The sequence below is a fragment of the Lissotriton helveticus genome, chromosome 2_1 (genome assembly GCF_964261635.1).
Source record: "Lissotriton helveticus chromosome 2_1, aLisHel1.1, whole genome shotgun sequence".
NCBI lineage: Eukaryota > Metazoa > Chordata > Amphibia > Caudata > Salamandridae > Lissotriton > Lissotriton helveticus.
This window is the reverse complement of record NC_136059.1, coordinates 597,193,601-597,205,721: the sequence shown is the minus strand read 5'-3', so window position 1 is coordinate 597,205,721 and position 12,121 is coordinate 597,193,601.

The following is a 12,121-nucleotide window of genomic DNA, read 5'->3' as shown; positions in this document are numbered from 1 at the left end:
AGCTTTGAACACACTAGCTGTAGTCTACACCTGCTGACGCTGTGTGTCTTGTGCCCCACTTGTCCGTAAGGGCCCTGATCCAGTGACTGTGATCTTTGGTGATTACTGTGCCATTTTATTTGCAGTGACCCTGAGTGAGGCAGACACTCCTGCCTTCACATACACATGTCACTTTGTGGCTTGCCAATGCCCTTGTGGTATGTGCAAGTTGTCACACCCCTCCTGCCGTCATGTCTTCACTCATTGCTGCTGCTGCATACACAGCCACCATGCAGCGCACATTATCCAGGGACACAGAGACCTACAGGATGACCCTCCTTCCATCCATTTATAGAGCATGCTCCTGCCACCCTACACACAGACAACACCAGACATTCACCCTCCTGCTATCACAATGCTTCAAACTCAGCCATTGCAGCTGCTATGCCTGAGTGTGCAACACATACTGGCAGATTCACATGACATTGGGTCTATGTACCACCAGGTCATGTGCCGTGTACAGCACACACACACCTTCCATAGGCACAATATTGTACAGTGTTACCTTGTCAACGCCACAGCAGCAAAAACATAGCTGTCACAGTCAGTCAAGTAGCCACAGGGGACACACACCATGACCACGTCTCTTGGGTGTGGTGTGATTTCCCCGTTCTGGTGTAGGTATTTGTCAGATGTGGGTAGTTGTTCTGTATGCGTTGCTCCCATTACAGTAGTATAGTACTTGTAGCTACATAGGGGTAGGTCACCTATTCAGGTGCGCTTGTGTAGAGTGCTACAGCCCTTTGCCCACAGTCTGTCCTGCCACCCTTGTCCTGTGCGCCATTCATCACATCCACAGTACTGCATCATGCATATGATAGTTCACATACCTGAGGACACAGTTTTAGGTACTCCCTACGTGGACAACTAGTTTTGTCACACTGATCTGTACACCTCAAAGTGACTCTCCTGGGCCTGCCTGTGATAGCAGTTTTGGGATCCAAACCCCCTCCAGCATTTACTATCCCACACAGGTGTGTCTTTCCATCCATGTATCTAGTTGTTAGGATTTTCTGACCGATGTGTGTCCACACTCAGATTCTGATCCAAGTGTGTGGTTGGCTGCTGTTTGTTGGATACCCTTGCTTTTCATACATTTGCACACACATATCAATTTATGCTGTGGTTCAAAGATAACTCACCACATGCGTATGAGGATTAGTATATTTATTGGGAGATCTTGTGCAGCAAACGTGAATAGGTGCTGTACAGAAATGGGTGGAATCCAAAGTTCACTGCCGGAAATGAGATGCCTTACAGTTTCAGTCAACAGAGTCCAGGCCACAGTGCTTGGCATCATTGGGCAGACTGTGACCAGCAAGTCCATGTGGGAGAGTCTCATAGGGGATGCTGTTGCACCCAGGGGCAATATGCCAGGTCCAGTGTCCTGGGAGATGTGCATGGCCCACTGCCCCTCAATGTCTTAGCCGTGGACGACCCACCTTCCTTGGGGGACCCTCAGGTGCAGGCCTGGACGATGCATGGGATGCTACATCAGAGAGTTCCTCCTCCTCCTCCTCCTCCTCCCTCCCTGTGGCTGGTGTCACACTTTGCCGTGATGTTGCTGGCCTTGTGACACAGGGAGGGTGCTGCATGTTGGCAGCTATCTGACATAGCGATTGGCTCATTTCCCGATGCACCGTCAAGAGCTGAGCCAGACTTGCCTCCACCCGTCCATAATGTAGGTCTTGCCTGGCTATTTGCTCTGCCTGCTGTTCTTTCACCTGGTTGAGGGCCTCCGCAAGTTAGCTTATCTCCCTGGTGTCCCGCCGGTATGCTTCCAGGATGTTAGCGAGTTCAGGCATACCGGGTGCTGCAGCTGACTGGCCAGAATCTCGCCTCCGCCTTCCGCCACTACCACCACCCTGACCCACACGAACACGGCCTGCGCTTGTGGGCACATCCAATCGACGGGCTCCCCCGAGTGCTGCCAGGGTGGAGGTCGTCAGCAACCTCAGGGGCGCCCGACAAAGGGTGTCCCTCATTTTCAGACTGGCTCTCTTGTGGATCATGGGCAGGGCTGTGATCTGTCTGCTGGGATGTGGTGGGAATGGGTCCAGTGGTTGGCTGAGATGTAGCTGGTACAGTTGGTGGAGGGGTTTGGGATCCAGAGGAGCCAGGTTGGTTGGGGTCATCCACAGTGCGTTGAGTGGCGTCGCTGTCGGTGGGGTCTGGGTCCTGCTGAGCCTGGGACTGGGATCCTTCTCCCCCCTGGTTGGGGGGGGCGACACACGTTCCCCTGTGTGTGGGAGAGACAGACAATGTTAAGGCACTATCAAGTGACATCTTGTTTAGTTATCCATTATGAGCATCACAGTTCCACAAGCTTTACATTGTTGACATTGTTCTGTTGTGTATGTAGTGGTAGTAAATTGACATGTACTCTGGGGTATTTTCATCCTTCCATTCTCTTGACAATGACTGACACAGCCATTGCTGTGTCTTGTATTGCCGGCACAACACATGTAAAGCATTGGTCATGTTCACGCAACATCCAGGATAAGGTGTAAATCCTTATGTCTGCGTCAAGCATGCACAGAGTTTAGATACAGCATATTGATGTAAGAGACAGAGCATCATTAATTTGCATGACATCTACTACTTTGGATGTCTTTTGCTGTACCGTGATGGCCAAACAATGCCAACACCCCTGGACCGTACACACACTTATAGATCATGGCTTTTGAACTTGGCACTTCTGTAAGACGCATTACCTTGTCAATACCCATGTCGGTACTTCAGTGCATCCACAACGTTCATGAGATGGGGCACGTGCATTGTTTGAGCGGCACAATGGACTAGAGCATCTGCAATGTGCATGTATGAGTAGTATGCGTATTCATATGAGTGAGTGTTTTGTTGTGGTACATGACAATTGGGACAGTGTTGCACTCCAAAGCCTGTCCCCAGGGGATGAGTTTCTGTAAGGCGGGTGTATGATAGGCCATGCTAGTAGTTTGCGTGTGATTTGCAAACGTCCATCGTTCATGATTTGGCTGCCCCCTGATGTAGCATGCTGGCATAATTGTGGTTTTGTGATCATGCACAGGGTGTGTGACCTTGTCCTGGTGTTTGTGTTTGCAGTGATCACAGGAGGGACTTGTGCTGCCTACACCTGTGGCCATTGTGTACTACAGAGCTTTCCGATATGTGTGTCCTGACACAGTACAGTGTTGCCTGGAAATGGTGTGTGTGTTGCAGGCACTTAGTAGATGACTGCTGGTAATTAGGAAAATCCCTAAACATTCTGCTCTATGGTGTTTGTAAGGCCTGTGCAGTGCTTGGGTGCAACTGTGTGTGTGCCCAGGGAGATGTGGTGAGGTGACAGAGGGAGGGAGGGCGACAGAGGGAGAGTGCGACAGAGGGAGAGGGCGACAGAGGGAGAGGGCGACAGAGGGAGGGAGGGCGACAGAGGTAGAGGGCGACAGAGGTAGAGGGCGACAGTGGGAGAGGGCGACAGTGGGAGAGGGCGACAGAGGGAGGGAGGGTGACAGAGGGAGAGGGCGACAGTGGGATGGAGGGCGACAGAGGGAGAGGGCGACAGTGGGAGAGGGCGACAGAGGGAGAGGGCGACAGAGGGAGAGGGTGACAGAGGGAGAGGGCGACAGAGGGAGAGGGCGACAGTGGGAGAGGGTGACAGAGGGAGAGGGCGACAGAGGGAGAGGGCGACAGAGGGAGAGGGCGATAGTGGGAGAGGGCGGCAGAGGCAGAGGGCGACAGTGGGAGAGGGCGACAAAGGGAGAGGGCGACAGTGGGAGAGGGCAACAGAGGGAGAGGGCGACAGAGGGAGAGGGCTGGAGAGGGCGACAGTGGGAGAGGGCGACAGAGGGAGGGGGAGACAGGGATGGAGACAGGTTGTTTGTGCTTGCTCACTTGCTACACTGCCTTACTGTGTCACAAAATATTGTATCACTGGAAGGTGTGTCCACAACATGAAATTGTTTACGAGCTGTGGTCTACTATCTTGTGTGATATTTCCCTATCCCTGTACCTTGGGCATGGTGCCTGGGTGAGGCCCTGGGGCATATGGGATGAGAGCAGCCTCCTACCCTCCACCTTCCACCCTTTGTGGCTCCCACTTGCAACAAACCACTTTTAGTTGTGTCCTGCTAGGACTCATGGCCACCCACCCCATGCTGCTGGGCACTGTTGTAAGTCCACCCATGTAACATGTATTTTTTGTACACTCACCAGACTCAACGGCTCCTTCTATTCCATGTACTCCCACCGGTGGCAGCAGGGCCATGACTCTCTCCTCCCAGGGATGGTATACAGGAGGTCTGCGGGGACCACCACCTCCAGTGTGGTGTGCAGAGGCGTAGTCCTGGTCCATTTTCTTCTTGACCATCCTCCGCAGATCATACCACCTGGACTGGCATTCCCCCCTGGTGCGCCGGATGGGTGAACCAGCATTGACCCGGTCTACGATCCTCTCCCACAGGCGTGTTTTTTCTGCCATGCTGGTCTGTCTGACCAATGCGCCAAACAGCTGTGACTCGACTCTGATGACTTCATCTGTAAGTATCTCCATCTCCGGGTTAGTGAACTTTGGATTCTTGGGTGTGGTCATGGTGTGGGGTGTATGTGATTGAGGGGGTGATGGTGTGTATGGATTAGGGTGTGTGGTTGTGATTGTGAAGGGGGTGGTGTGGGTGTAGATGTGATAGGGTGTATGTGTGAAGGTATGTGGCTGCAATAGTTGGTGTGCTCTCTGTTTCATCGCAAGAATGGGTATGTTGCAAAGGATGATGGGTTGTATGTGTGTACCCTTTAATTGGTCAAATAGTGGGTGTGGCTTAATTTGAATTGGTTGTGTGTGTGTTATATGGGGTGGGTGTTAGGGTTGACCTCTGTTTGGCTGTGACCAGGACATTGATTCTGTATGGTGTGTACACAGGAGACATGTTCAGTGTTGTTGTGCGACTTGTTTGCAAAGTCCTTGTGCTGGTTTGGGTGTTGGCGTTATGTGTGCGTGTCGTACTTGTGCGTGCGATTGACTGGTACGGGCCGTTGGCGGGTGGGGGTGTTCGCGTGGGCTTGTTGGGGGGTGTGCGTGTCGTACTTGTGCGTGCGATTGACTGGTACGGGCCGTTGGCGGGTGGGGGTGTTCGCGTGGGCTTGTTGGGGGGGTGTGCGTGTCGTACTTGTGCGTGCGATTGACTGATACGGGCCGTTGGCGGGTGGGGGTGTTCGCGTAGGGGGTGTGCGTGTCGTACTTGTGCGTGCGATTGACTGGTACGGGCCGTTGGCGGGTGAGGGTGTTCGCGGGGGCTTGTTGGGGGGATGCGTGTCGTACTTGTGCGTGCGATTGACTGGTACGGGCCGTTGGCGGGTGGGGGTGTTCGCGTAGGGGGGTGTGCGTGTCGTACTTGTGCGTGCGATTGACTGGTACGGGCTGTTGGTGGGCGGGGGTGTTCGTGTGGGCTTGTTGGGGAGGTGCGTGTCGTACTTGTGCGTGCGATTGACTGGTACGGGCCGTTGGCGGGGGGGTGTTCGCATAGGGGGGTGTGCGTGGCGGACTTGTGCGTGCGATTGACTGGTACGGGCCGTTGGCGGGTGGGGGTGTTTGCGTAGGGAGGTGTGCGTGTCGTACTTGTGCATGCGATTGACTGGTACGGGCCATTGGCGGGTGGGGGTGTGCGCGTAGGGGGGTGTGCGTGTCGTACTTGTGCATGCGATTGACTGGTACGGGCCGTTGGCGGGTGGGGGTGTTCGCGTAGGGGGGTGTGCGTGTCGTACTTGTGCGTGCGATTGACTGGTACAGGCCGTTGGCGGGTGGGGGTGTTCGCGTAGGGGGGTGTGCGTGTCGTACTTATGCGTGCGATTGACTGGTACGGGCCGTTGGTGGGTGGGGGTGTTCCCATGGGCTTGTTGGGGGGGTGTGCATGTCGTACTTGTGCGTGCGATTGACTGGTACCCGTTGGCGGGTGGGGGTGTTCGCGTAGGGGGGTGTGCGTGTCGTACTTGTGCGTGCGATTGACTGGTGCGGGCCGTTGGTGGGTGGGGGTGTTCGAGTGGGCTTGTTGGGGGGGTGTGCGTGTCATACTTGTGTGTGCGATTGACTGGTATGGGCCGTTGGCGGGTGGGGGTGTTCGCGTATTGACTGGTACGGGCCGTTGGCAGGTGGGGGTGTTCGCGTAGGGGGGGGTGCGTGTCGTACTTGTGCGTGCGATTGACTGGTACGGGCAGTTGGCGGGTGGGGGTGTTCGCGTAGGGGGGTGTGCGTGTCATACTTGTGCGTGCGATTGACTGGTACGGGCCGTTGGCGGGTGGGGGTGTTCGCGGGGGTTTGTTGGGGGGATGCGTGTCATACTTGTGCGTGCGATTGACTGGTACGGGCCGTTGGCGGGTGGGGGTGTTTGCGTGGGCTTGTTGGGGGTGTGTGCGTGTCGTACTTGTGCAGGCGATTGACTGGTACGGGCCGTTGGCGGGTGGGGGTATACGCGTAAGGGGGTGTGCGTGTCGTACTTGTGCATGCGATTGACTGGTACGGGCCATTGGCGGGTGGGGGTGTTCACATAGGGGGGTGTGCGTGTCGTACTTGTGCGTGCGATTGACTGGTACAGGCCGTTGGCGGGTGGGGGTGTTCGCGTAGGGGGTGTGTGTGTCGTACTTGTGCGTGCGATTGACTGGTACGGGCCATTGGTGGGTGGGGGTGTTCCCATGGGCTTGTTGGGGGGGTGTGCGTGTCGTACTTGTGCGTGCGATTGACTGGTACGGGCCGTTGGCGGGTGGGGGTGTTCGCGTGGGCTTGTTGGGGGTGTGCGTGTCATACTTGTGCGTGCGATTGACTGGTACGGGCCGTTGGCGGTTGGGGGTGTTCGCGTATTGACTGGTATGGGCCGTTGGCGGGTGGGGGTGTTCGCGTAGGGGGGTGTGCGTGTCGTACTTGTGCGTGCGATTGACTGGTACGGGCCGTTGGCGGGTGGGGGTTTTCGCGGGGGCTTGTTGTGGGGGGTGCGTGTCGTACTTGTGCGTGCGATTGACTGGTACGGGCCGTTGGCGGGTGGGGGTGTTCGCGTGGGCTTGTTGGGGGGGTGTACGTGTCGTACTTGTGCGTGCGATTGACTGGTACGGGCCGTTGGCGGGTGGGGGTGTTCGCGTAGGGGGGTGTGCGTGTCATACTTGTGCGTGCGATTGACTGGTACGGGCCGTTGGCGGGTGGGGGTCTTCGCGTGGGCTTGTTGGGGGGTGTGCGTGTCATACTTGTGCGTGCGATTGACTGGTATGGGCCGTTGGTGGGTGGGGGTGTTCGCGTATTGACTGGTACGGGCCGTTGGCGGGTGGGGGTGTTCGCGTAGGGGGGTGTGCGTGTCGTACTTGTGCGTGCGATTGACTGGTACGGGCCGTTGGCGGGTGGGGGTGTTCGCGTAGGGGGGGGTGCGTGTTGTACTTGTGCGTGCGATTGAATGGTACGGGCGGGTGGGGGTGTTCGCGGGGGCTTGTTGGGGGGGGTGCATGTCGTACTTGTGCGTGCGATTGACTGGTATGGGCCGTTGGCGGGTGGGGGTGTTCGCATGGGCTTGTTGGGGGGTGTGCGTGTCGTACTTGTGCGTGCGATTGACTGGTATGGGCCGTTGGCGGGTGGGGGTGTTCGCGTGGGCTTGTTGGGGGGGGGGTGCGTGTCGTACTTGTGCGTGCGATTGACTGATACGGGCCGTTGGCGGGTGGGGGTGTTCGCGTAGGGGGTGTGTGTGTCGTACTTGTGCGTGCGATTGACTGGTACGGGCCGTTGGCGGGTGAGGGTGTTCGCAGGGGCTTGTTGGGGGGGTGCGTGTCGTACTTGTGCGTGCGATTGACTGGTACGGGCCGTTGGCGGGTGGGGGTGTTCGCGTAGGGGGGTGTGCGTGTCGTACTTGTGCGTGCGATTGACTGGTACGGGCCGTTGGCGGGCGGGGGTGTTCGTGTGGGCTTGTTGGGGGGGTGCGTGTCGTACTTGTGCGTGCGATTGACTGGTACGGGCCGTTGGCGGGGGGGTGTTCGCATAGGGGGGTGTGCGTGGCGGACTTGTGCGTGCGATTGACTGGTACGGGCCGTTGGCGGGTGGGGGTGTTCGCGTAGGGAGGTGTGCGTGTCGTACTTGTGCATGCGATTGACTGGTACGGGCCATTGGCGGGTGGGGGTGTGCGCGTAGGGGGGTGTGCGTGTCGTACTTGTGCATGCGATTGACTGGTACGGGCCGTTGGCGGGTGGGGGTGTTCGCATAGGGGGGTGTGCGTGTCGTACTTGTGCGTGCGATTGACTGGTACAGGCCGTTGGCGGGTGGGGGTGTTCGCGTAGGGGGGTGTGCGTGTCGTACTTATGCGTGCGATTGACTGGTACGGGCCGTTGGTGGGTGGGGGTGTTCCCATGGGCTTGTTGGGGGGGTGTGCATGTCGTACTTGTGCGTGCGATTGACTGGTACCCGTTGGCGGGTGGGGGTGTTCGCGTAGGGGGGTGTGCGTGTCGTACTTGTGCGTGCGATTGACTGGTGCGGGCCGTTGGTGGGTGGGGGTGTTCGAGTGGGCTTGTTGGGGGGGTGTGCGTGTCATACTTGTGTGTGCGATTGACTGGTATGGGCCGTTGGCGGGTGGGGGTGTTCGCGTATTGACTGGTACGGGCCGTTGGCAGGTGGGGGTGTTCGCGTAGGGGGGGGTGCGTGTCGTACTTGTGCGTGCGATTGACTGGTACGGGCAGTTGGCGGGTGGGGGTGTTCGCGTAGGGGGGTGTGCGTGTCATACTTGTGCGTGCGATTGACTGGTACGGGCCGTTGGCGGGTGGGGGTGTTCGCGGGGGTTTGTTGGGGGGATGCGTGTCATACTTGTGCGTGCGATTGACTGGTACGGGCCGTTGGCGGGTGGGGGTGTTTGCGTGGGCTTGTTGGGGGTGTGTGCGTGTCGTACTTGTGCAGGCGATTGACTGGTACGGGCCGTTGGCGGGTGGGGGTATACGCGTAAGGGGGTGTGCGTGTCGTACTTGTGCATGCGATTGACTGGTACGGGCCATTGGCGGGTGGGGGTGTTCACATAGGGGGGTGTGCGTGTCGTACTTGTGCGTGCGATTGACTGGTACAGGCCGTTGGCGGGTGGGGGTGTTCGCGTAGGGGGTGTGTGTGTCGTACTTGTGCGTGCGATTGACTGGTACGGGCCATTGGTGGGTGGGGGTGTTCCCATGGGCTTGTTGGGGGGGTGTGCGTGTCGTACTTGTGCGTGCGATTGACTGGTACGGGCCGTTGGCGGGTGGGGGTGTTCGCGTGGGCTTGTTGGGGGGTGTGCGTGTCATACTTGTGCGTGCGATTGACTGGTACGGGCCGTTGGCGGTTGGGGGTGTTCGCGTATTGACTGGTATGGGCCGTTGGCGGGTGGGGGTGTTCGCGTAGGGGGGTGTGCGTGTCGTACTTGTGCGTGCGATTGACTGGTACGGGCCGTTGGCGGGTGGGGGTTTTCGCGGGGGCTTGTTGTGGGGGGTGCGTGTCGTACTTGTGCGTGCGATTGACTGGTACGGGCCGTTGGCGGGTGGGGGTGTTCGCGTGGGCTTGTTGGGGGGGTGTACGTGTCGTACTTGTGCGTGCGATTGACTGGTACGGGCCGTTGGCGGGTGGGGGTGTTCGCGTAGGGGGGTGTGCGTGTCATACTTGTGCGTGCGATTGACTGGTACGGGCCGTTGGCGGGTGGGGGTCTTCGCGTGGGCTTGTTGGGGGGTGTGCGTGTCATACTTGTGCGTGCGATTGACTGGTATGGGCCGTTGGTGGGTGGGGGTGTTCGCGTATTGACTGGTACGGGCCGTTGGCGGGTGGGGGTGTTCGCGTAGGGGGGTGTGCGTGTCGTACTTGTGCGTGCGATTGACTGGTACGGGCCGTTGGCGGGTGGGGGTGTTCGCGTAGGGGGGGGTGCGTGTTGTACTTGTGCGTGCGATTGAATGGTACGGGCGGGTGGGGGTGTTCGCGGGGGCTTGTTGGGGGGGGTGCATGTCGTACTTGTGCGTGCGATTGACTGGTATGGGCCGTTGGCGGGTGGGGGTGTTCGCGTGGGCTTGTTGGGGGGTGTGCGTGTCGTACTTGTGCGTGCGATTGACTGGTACGGGCCGTTGGCGGGTGGGGGTGTTCGCGTGGGCTTGTTGGGGGGGGTGTGCGTGTCGTACTTGTGCGTGCGATTGACTGATACGGGCCGTTGGCGGGTGGGGGTGTTCGCGTAGGGGGTGTGTGTGTCGTACTTGTGCGTGCGATTGACTGGTACGGGCCGTTGGCGGGTGAGGGTGTTCGCAGGGGCTTGTTGGGGGGGTGCGTGTCGTACTTGTGCGTGCGATTGACTGGTACGGGCCATTGGCGGGTGGGGGTGTTCGCGTAGGGGGGTGTGCGTGTCGTACTTGTGCGTGCGATTGACTGGTACGGGCCGTTGGCGGGCGGGGGTGTTCGTGTGGGCTTGTTGGGGGGGTGCGTGTCGTACTTGTGCGTGCGATTGACTGGTACGGGCCGTTGGCGGGGGGGTGTTCGCATAGGGGGGTGTGCGTGGCGGACTTGTGCGTGCGATTGACTGGTACGGGCCGTTGGCGGGTGGGGGTGTTCGCGTAGGGAGGTGTGCGTGTCGTACTTGTGCATGCGATTGACTGGTACGGGCCATTGGCGGGTGGGGGTGTGCGCGTAGGGGGGTGTGCGTGTCGTACTTGTGCATGCGATTGACTGGTACGGGCCGTTGGCGGGTGGGGGTGTTCGCATAGGGGGGTGTGCGTGTCGTACTTGTGCGTGCGATTGACTGGTACAGGCCGTTGGCGGGTGGGGGTGTTCGCGTAGGGGGGTGTGCGTGTCGTACTTATGCGTGCGATTGACTGGTACGGGCCGTTGGTGGGTGGGGGTGTTCCCATGGGCTTGTTGGGGGGGTGTGCATGTCGTACTTGTGCGTGCGATTGACTGGTACCCGTTGGCGGGTGGGGGTGTTCGCGTAGGGGGGTGTGCGTGTCGTACTTGTGCGTGCGATTGACTGGTATGTGCCGTTGGTGGGTGGGGGTGTTCGAGTGGGCTTGTTGGGGGGGTGTGCGTGTCATACTTGTGTGTGCGATTGACAGGTATGGGCCGTTGGCGGGTGGGGGTGTTCGCGTATTGACTGGTACGGGCCGTTGGCAGGTGGGGGTGTTCGCGTAGGGGGGGTGCGTGTCGTACTTGTGCGTGCGATTGACTGGTACGGGCTGTTGGCGGGTGGGGGTGTTCGCGTAGGGGGGTGTGCGTGTCGTACTTGTGCGTGCGATTGACTGGTACGGGCCGTTGGCGGGTGGGGGTGTTCGCGGGGGTTTGTTGGGGGGGTGCATGTCATACTTGTGCGTGCGATTGACTGGTACGGGCCGTTGGCAGGTGGGGGTGTTTGCGTGGGCTTGTTGGGGGGGGGGTGCGTGTCGTACTTGTGCAGGCGATTGACTGGTACGGGCCGTTGGCGGGTGGGGGTATACGCGTAAGGGGGTGTGCGTGTCGTACTTGTGCATGCGATTGACTGGTACGGGCCATCGGCGGGTGGGGGTGTTCACGTAGGGGGGTGTGCGTGTCGTACTTGTGCGTGCGATTGACTGGTACAGGCCGTTGGCGGGTGGGGGTGTTCGCGTAGGGGGTGTGTGTGTCGTACTTGTGCGTGCGATTGACTGGTACGGGCCGTTGGTGGGTGGGGGTGTTCCCATGGGCTTGTTGGGGGGGTGTGCGTGTCGTACTTGTGCGTGCGATTGACTGGTATGGGCCGTTGGCGGGTGGGGGTGTTCGCGTGGGCTTGTTGGGGGGGTGTGCGTGTCATACTTGTGCGTGCGATTGACTGGTACGGGCCGTTGGCGGTTGGGGGTGTTCGCGTATTGACTGGTACGGGCCGTTGGCGGGTGGGGGTGTTCGCGTAGGGGGGTGTGCGTGTCGTACTTGTGCGTGCGATTGACTGGTACGGGCCGTTGGCGGGTGGGGGTTTTCGCGGGGGCTTGTTGTGGGGGATGCGTGTCGTACTTGTGCGTGCGATTGACTGGTACGGGCCATTGGCGGGTGGGGGTGTTCGCGTGGGCTTGTTGGGGGGGTGTACGTGTCGTACTTGTGCGTGCGATTGACTGGTACGGGCCGTTGGCGGGTGGGGGTGTTCGCGTA